This window comes from Pectinophora gossypiella, chromosome 4 (genome assembly GCF_024362695.1).
Source record: "Pectinophora gossypiella chromosome 4, ilPecGoss1.1, whole genome shotgun sequence".
In the NCBI taxonomy this organism is placed as follows: Eukaryota; Metazoa; Arthropoda; class Insecta; order Lepidoptera; family Gelechiidae; genus Pectinophora; species Pectinophora gossypiella.
Window position 1 is genome coordinate 542,749 of NC_065407.1, and position 7,892 is coordinate 550,640.

General features: G+C 38.1%; 1 protein-coding gene across 1 annotated transcript in view; it reads right to left on the reverse strand.

Moving 5' to 3' along the window:
- LOC126366160 (protein O-mannosyl-transferase TMTC1-like) overlaps positions 1–5,445 on the reverse strand; it is a 247,103-nt gene extending 241,658 nt beyond the window's left edge. Inside the window, exon 1 of the mRNA XM_050009112.1 lies at positions 5,296–5,445. The gene's annotated coding sequence lies outside the window, so the exon portion shown is untranslated. The remainder of the gene's footprint in view (positions 1–5,295) is intronic.
- Between the last annotated feature and the right edge of the window lie 2,447 nt (positions 5,446–7,892).

Genomic DNA, 7,892 nt, shown 5'->3' on the forward strand with positions numbered 1-7,892 from the left:
TCCTCATTTTTAAGGTGCCGTACACACATTAGTGATATTTATCTAGAAAATCACACTTGAGAAAGCCTAAGCCTACGCTGTCTGTCCGTCTGTCTGTTTAACCCATAGCTGTTGTACATTAATAGGTACCTATTAAAAAAAAAAAATAACCCATTAACAGATGACGGCAGACCTATGCAAATCAAATGTATATAACGAATGTTAAGTCACTATTGCTACAAACATCTCTCCATACAGCACTCTCCACAGACATTGTTAGAACGCTCCTGTAGTTGATAATAAAGAAAAATCTTATTGAAAACACATGTTCCAATCCCTTTTTATGCTAAAAGAAACAGAAACGTAATTGGTTCACGGACAGTGCGCACGGTCAGTAATATCATGTTATAATCACAGAAACGACTAGAACTGGCACAAAGGGTTTGCCATGGGCGGGCGAGCGATGAGATGAATTCCGTCGGAGTCGGGTCTATTTGAACAGGACATCGGCGTCAAAAGCCGGCCATTGTCCACTACAAATAAATTATCCTTTGTAATATTGGACGTGCAACGGAAATATAATAGCAGGAGTTTTTTATCAAAATTCAAAATCAAATTTATTTTCAATATAGATTAAAGTGACTTTTATTGAGACTAGGGTTGATGGGGTTGGTAGTTCACCTCACAATGCACACGATAGAAGACTTATAATACGACGACGGATGTATGATTCTAGATAATCCACCAATTATTACCGCTTCGGAACGTATTACGGCTGAAGAATAAGCAGCGTACGAAACTATCTAGAAGATGAATTTTACAATAATGCAAGAAGGAAAGTTGCCTAACAACCCAAAGACGATGAGTTCAGATCCCAACAGTTACCTACTATTGAATATGGAACTTCATAGTACTGAATATGAATATTGAAGTCGAAGAGAATGTAATCACTACATTGAAAACACAAGAAATATTAAAATTAAATAAGTTGTTGGCTGCTTGTATCCAACGGAATCGAGAAAATGTTATAATTAACAAACTTTGGACATATATGAATATTTCTACAACTTTTGTGGAACTCCAAAAAAGAGTAACTACAAAGCATAATTTTGAAACTGAAAATATACCCTGACCCTGCACTGAACCGAGATTTTAGAATATGCAATTAAACAACTTTTGAATGAAAAGCTGGAAAGCTAGTAGAAACTCAATTCAAGCCACGTCCTTGAAAACAACATCCATTAATCTATCTGGAACATCCCGCAAACAGCCGCGGGGCATTGACAAGTTGCTTTAAAAAGTAACACCGAATGTAATAAAGTCATGCGACGGGTTAGACGGGCTTACCGCTAAATAAATGAGCGTCGAATAAGTAATGAGAATTCGACAGCTGAGCAATGTTCAGTCGAATCATTTGACAATTGAATTAAATTTTGCTTGGCAGTTAATTTCCTCGACATATAGTTTGTTTATCTTGTGGTACGCCCGCTTATGTTCAGTTAAAAGGGTTAAGCCAAAGGAGATTTGCGGCGTTTGACACCGCCTGTTGTTCGGACACGATTTATATCACTCATGTACCTAGATTGTAAACTAAAATAACTGAAATGCAAAAAAAATATTTTTAGTTAAAGACATACTTAATCACGTTCTCCTTAAATCGGCTTATTGAATTATTTATAAAACTGCAACATAGGCGTTAATTATTCAAAACTTGTCAATACACATTTAAGTTGTACGTTATGCGATAACAAAATAAGAAGTCTCCAATTATCCTACTATGAGTTTACTCTCGCGATATTTCTTCTGTAAGAAACTAACTCCATACATAAACTGTAATTGAGCGTTTCACACAAACGACCCACAGCTAGCGTTTGAAACGCCCAAGAAGTTGTAAAGTAGCGAGTAACTTATATTTACGGGACATTCGCTGCGAAATGACGAAGTTGGCTCGGCAGGCCCCGCTCAACAGCCGCGCGGAGTGCGGTCGTCCCACTAAACACCGCCGCGCCGGGCCAATTCACGATAACACTAATTGGCAACTTTTAATCTTAGTAATGGAATGGTAATTCCAGAAGACACCTATTTTAGTTATACCTGTCATTTTCTAGAAACGGTCGGGTAAATAGTCAGGCTAAAAATTTACACGTCAATTTTAGGCTCCTTAACCCTAGGATGGTAACATAATTTAAATGACCACGCATAGTAACAGGGGTGCCACGTCACCCCTGCTACTACGCGTGTTATTAAATGAGTAAATAATGAAAAATAAAACTTTTTATTATTAAAACAAACTAAAGGAACACTTTTCTTGAGATCTATCAGTAACTAGACGAAATTATATTAGAAAAAAAAATTTTTTGCTAACTTAAACACAATTAAGACAAATTTCCATGCGATGTTCGGGGCACGCAGGTCTTTTACATTTGGAACAAAAAATCTTTACTTTTTTGTCATTTTTTCGAGGACGCAATGCACATCGAGCTTGCTTTGGCAATTTGGCGGGGGGTTCGCTTGCTGGAACTTCTTCGGGAACATTTAGAATAGCCCTTATATTTCCCGATAGTAGTCGAGGTAAATTTGACTCCAAACGTCGTTTCATGTACGGCTCGGCTAGCTGTATTGCTAGTTTTTTCAGGAAATTGTTTCTGAATTTGTTAGCTGGCGTATTCGGATGCTTAACTTCTAGATAGAGAATCATAGAATTGATCCCTGCTTGATCTAACATGCCAAAGAAAAATCTAAGAGGCCAGCGTCGAGTACCCCTTGCAGTCGTATAATTGTGCAATTTGTGCATCATCTTGTCAAAGGTATATCGCATTGTAGTCCTCAATTATAATTGGCTTGTGCGTTGTGGGATTAACTTCTTCCTTATTGTGCATAGTAGATAGCAATATCACCGATTTGTTCACCTTTGAACAAAACAAAATACCTACGTAAATAGTAACAGGGGTGACGCATCACCCCACACATACCTGCAGAACGAAATTGGCGTGCTGCCGGACCCACCGCGCAACGACTACTGATGACTGACAGTAAAACAAAAGAATACACAAAATGCTAGAGCGGGATAGCTAATAATTTTCAATAAATCGGCACGTGATTGCTCGCGTGGGGTGTAGAGTCACCCCTGTTACCATCCTAGGGTTAACAAGCCTTTCAAAATTTTACGTTTGGCGCGGGCGTAGATATAGCCCGACACAATTAATTTGACAACATACGTCAAACAGGTTGCTACCAACGAGATGCCTATTGATTCGCTAGGGATATTTTTCATTCATTCATTCACTTTTCAACTAACGGCTGTCAATCATCCGTCCCTTTCCATTTCAGCGGGTAAGAAAATGACAGGTGTAACTTAAAATTAAAATTAGGAAGTGTCTGCTGGAGTCGGCACCAATCTCGAAATTACTTATTAAATCTACTTAGTGCTGTACTTTTTAAGAAGCTTGTAACATTACAAAGGATGACAGTTTCAGAGTTTCCCACTTGTCAGAGCAAGCCTTAGATGTTTTCCAAGCGATCAGTGCCCTTACATTACCAACCACATCTCCTATCAGTTCCGTGATTAGTCCGTGACCTAATCAAGGCATTGGTAGGTATAAAAATTTAGTGCGCTTGCTGTACTAGGTCACATTGATAACTAAATATTTTTTCCACCCCATTCCGGTGAGCGTAGAAAAAAGAAAATCATTTCAAACGTGTGATTTGTCCGGACTCCGAGGTCGAACGCGGAACAAAATAAAGTACATTTTAAATTAAGTAAATATATTTTTAAATGAGCTTGAGCGCGTCCCAGCAGGACCGTCCTGAATTTATTTCGTCTCAGCGAAACGAAATAACGCCGCTAATAACAACACAAGAAAAAATATTTCCACTGATTTGCTATCATCATTCCAGGAAAAAAGCAAAATAAATTCCTTGAAAAAATAAAACGTTTTCATGTTAAAAAATAACAAGTGATAATCGCCATCAAGACTCTTCTGTGCTGTGAGATAAGTCATCATCTCCTTAGCGTTTTGCCGTTTGCACGGAGTCCGCTTACCTAACCTGAAGATTTGACAGATCCGGTTTTTACAGAATCGACAGTCTGACCATCTGACCCGCGAAGGGAAACTAAACTTTTATACTTATCAACTAAATTATCCTCGACCCCTTAAGTTTTAAATTGAAAATATTAAGAAACATAAATGACACCAATGCAGGTTAGGCTGCAAAACGCATTTCTCAGGAATGTGGGTTCACCAAGTCACGTCAAAAAAAAAGATGAACACGTGATAATTATACATATAATAATATAAACGAAACATGAATTCGAAAATCAAAGCGGTTTTGCCCCGTACTGGGTTTCGAACCTGCATCCTCACATTGAAAGTCAAGCGTTCTTCCAACTAGCGTACCACGACTACTAAAAAACAAGATAAGTACGTTTCAATAATCTAAGACTCCAATTTCATTATTCGAATAATTATAGCTACTTATAATAATATACGTACTTATACTGAATATAATCATTCTAATGCTATGTTGGTAATATAATATTATATTTCCAACTACGCGATATAATAATACCTGGAACCCATTTCCTTCGTTTACAAATTAAAAGCTTATCTAGCTCCCTCGCTCCCCGCCTTGTATATTTAACAACCTCTCAAAGCCTTTTCAATTATGGTTTACAATATTACAGAATACATAACATATACTTTTTGGAAATACTATAATACACCGAGATTAATTATAGAAAACATAAGCAATTCTAGATAGCATCACGCCTGTATCCCTGAAGGGGTAGGCAGAGACACCCACTCCTCACCAGCTATGTTTAAGTCCCATGAAATAGGGGGCGAGTCAATAGACTACCCCGGTATCCTGGAAACCATGTGATATCAATTATCTATGATCCAAACACGAATTCAAATTCATAGAGTGGAATTCAGTGGCCTAGAATCCGAACCGGGATTTGAACCCGTCAGACTACGATGTAAGTCGTGCGTTTTCCAAACAGACGCCTGTGAAGCGATATCTATAATACAACACGGATTAAGCTAATTGTTCTTATAAACCAGCTTAATACAAGTACAAGGATTACATTAAAAATTAATCTTGTTTTAGAAAATGATTACTCCAAAGCTTAAACATTTAAAACAAACCCCGGTAGCAACCTAAAAGGCTTAGTTAATTAATAACTTTATGCAAAATCTATTTACCGTCATAACAAAACGCACAATAAAGTTAAGCCAACAGAAAATATTTTTCTTACCCTCAAAACATTACGAGCATACTACGACACAAAATTAAATACGTGACTTGAAATCTTACCTCAACTAAAATACAATCTTCACACCGCAAAACCGAGGCAAAAGTCCGGTTGTATTCGTCCACTGAAAACCGAAACACTGCCACTAGAGTTTAGAATAATTTAAGAAAAAAGAAATTGCTACTAAATTCAGATTTTGAATTTCGATTGCGTTTCGAACTCCGTAGGTGCGCGGCGAGTTGGGTAAAGAACGCCTACCCTCACTGCCGGTTAGAAGCCTACTGCAGAAGGAAGGATCCTGTGGACATCCCGCATCACAGGCGCGCGGTGCGCAAGCGCGGTGCTCGCCGAGGCGGGAGTCAGCTGATGCGATAAGGTCACTGTGTCACTGTGGGAGCGATCTTTTTGACTCCTTTAAGTAACACTACAATTTCACGGTGTGTGCTCCTTGACATTTGGGAATTGGTTCATTGCGGAATGCAACAAGCCAAGCTTTGGAAGGTTAGACACTGTTTTTGGAACTTTTATAAATGATTGATCTTAAACTCGCAACTAAGAAGTGTGATGGAGTATTCTTCATATTTTCTTTGATTAATAATAAGATGCCTATGCCGTTCTAAGTTCTTTAAAGTAGTACTTCATATACATAACTGCAATAAATCGACAGATACCTTGCAAAAATATTTTTTTAAAGTTCCTACACCAAGTACAACATCAACCAGCAATACTTTAAAACACATTTATAATCATACTCGTACTTTCCTTACCTCCAGAAACTCAGAGGTAAATACAGTTTGTTTGGAAGTCCATTAGGACATCAAACACATCGGTCGTTAGTGGGGTATCGGAAGAAATCCCGCGGGTCGTAACCCGGCAGTTTACGAGCCACTCTCTGACCCGCACTAATAATTACACCCTCGCAGGATACTCACACGGCCAAGGAGGAACATCGAAAAATGCTCGGACATTTGACATCACACGTAAAATTACATCCAACCCATTAACAGGTACAAGACAGCTTATAATCAATATGCTGGAACTTCTCTAAACTTCTCTGGTATATTCGTCTTCTCTTCTTCTTTTCTTAACGTATTGTACAGTAGCATCTCCCTAGCGTTATCCCGTTTCCACGGGGTTTGCTTAACCGCTTAATGCGCTTAACCTAATCGGAAGCATCATCATCATTAATAATTTAAGAGCCACTCTCTTATCGGTGTGGCATTCTGCATTCCTATCTATCCAAGGCCAAATTCCTCGACTTCTTTTTCCAACCGATCATTACCTATGCAGGGGTTATTTTCGATTAGGCGAGTCCCTTTCAAATCCATCTTCTCCAACGACAAGTAGTTAATGCCATCTACCACAAATCTACAAAAACTCATGTAAATAAAAATATATTAATATATTAAATTATATTAAATAAAATTATATTATTTATAAAACACAACATTCGCCTTCTCTTTAATTTGATCCATGTTAAGCTCTTCTTAATCTTCCCCTACCTCTCTTTCATTCTATCTTTCTTTCTATGATGTTTTTAATAATTTTTGTTCAATCATCTTGTGTTATATTTCAATCATCTTGTCTCTTTTGTCCTCATTAACTTTCAGTACGGTCACGAGCATTAATATGTATACAATTTGGTACCATGTCACATTAACTTTTCTGACAAATTGAACGGTAAGTCTCACTAAATGTCAAATATGTTAGTGCGACAGAGTCCTAAAGTGGGTACATTATATTGCTCATGACTGTACTTACAGCATAAAATATTAATAACATTTATTAATTAAGAAAAATAGCTTTACAATGGAAGCCTTTAACCTCACTTGATAAGTATAATTCGTGAAATTTCGTGTCATGTATCAAAGTTTCTGGTAACTTTTATCTAAACAATCTTAAAAGGCTACCAATTGAGAGTCCTCACTGATCCTCATTTACTCCTGCAGATATATTAACAAATGCCACCTCGTCAATAATTCACAATATGTAGAACTTCATTCAGAGAAGTCTCCATCCTACAAAGCGAAAGACATTCCATCAATAAATCAGCTTAAAGACTGTTAAACAAAACCACGTTTCCCGCATAATTTATCTCGCAAACAGAGTGGTCACAATTCGACGGCGTGTAATCAGAGACAATACAGGGTGTAGCGGCGAGAAATCACAATAACAGTAAAGTGTCGCATCCACAATAACGGCTTACGAGCACTAACGCGGCGAACGGCGTGCTAATGAAAACTCCAACAACCCAGTGCTGGACTCAGGGAGACACTCTGGGGGACTCGGATCAACCGTTGAAATATAAAATACACAATACTAGACCTTTTGTTGGGAAAAACTATAGTTCAAATGGGCACAACAATAATTTCCGTTACACAAAGTACTTCGCACAAGTAATCACACAGTCACTGCTCTGAGCACGTGATAATTCGAATGAATAACTGAACTGGTTTTACCGCCTTCGCCCCTTTTTATCATACGTCGTAAACAACTTTGACGGGTGAGAAGGTGGGGATATTTTCTGGCTTGACACCTTGTTATTTTGCGCCAACTATCGATTATCGACGATGTTGCCAACACTTTATTGACAACAAAGCGCTAAGGCCTCCGTGGACCAGTGCTTAAGCGTTGAGCTCACGATCCGGAAGTCCCAGGT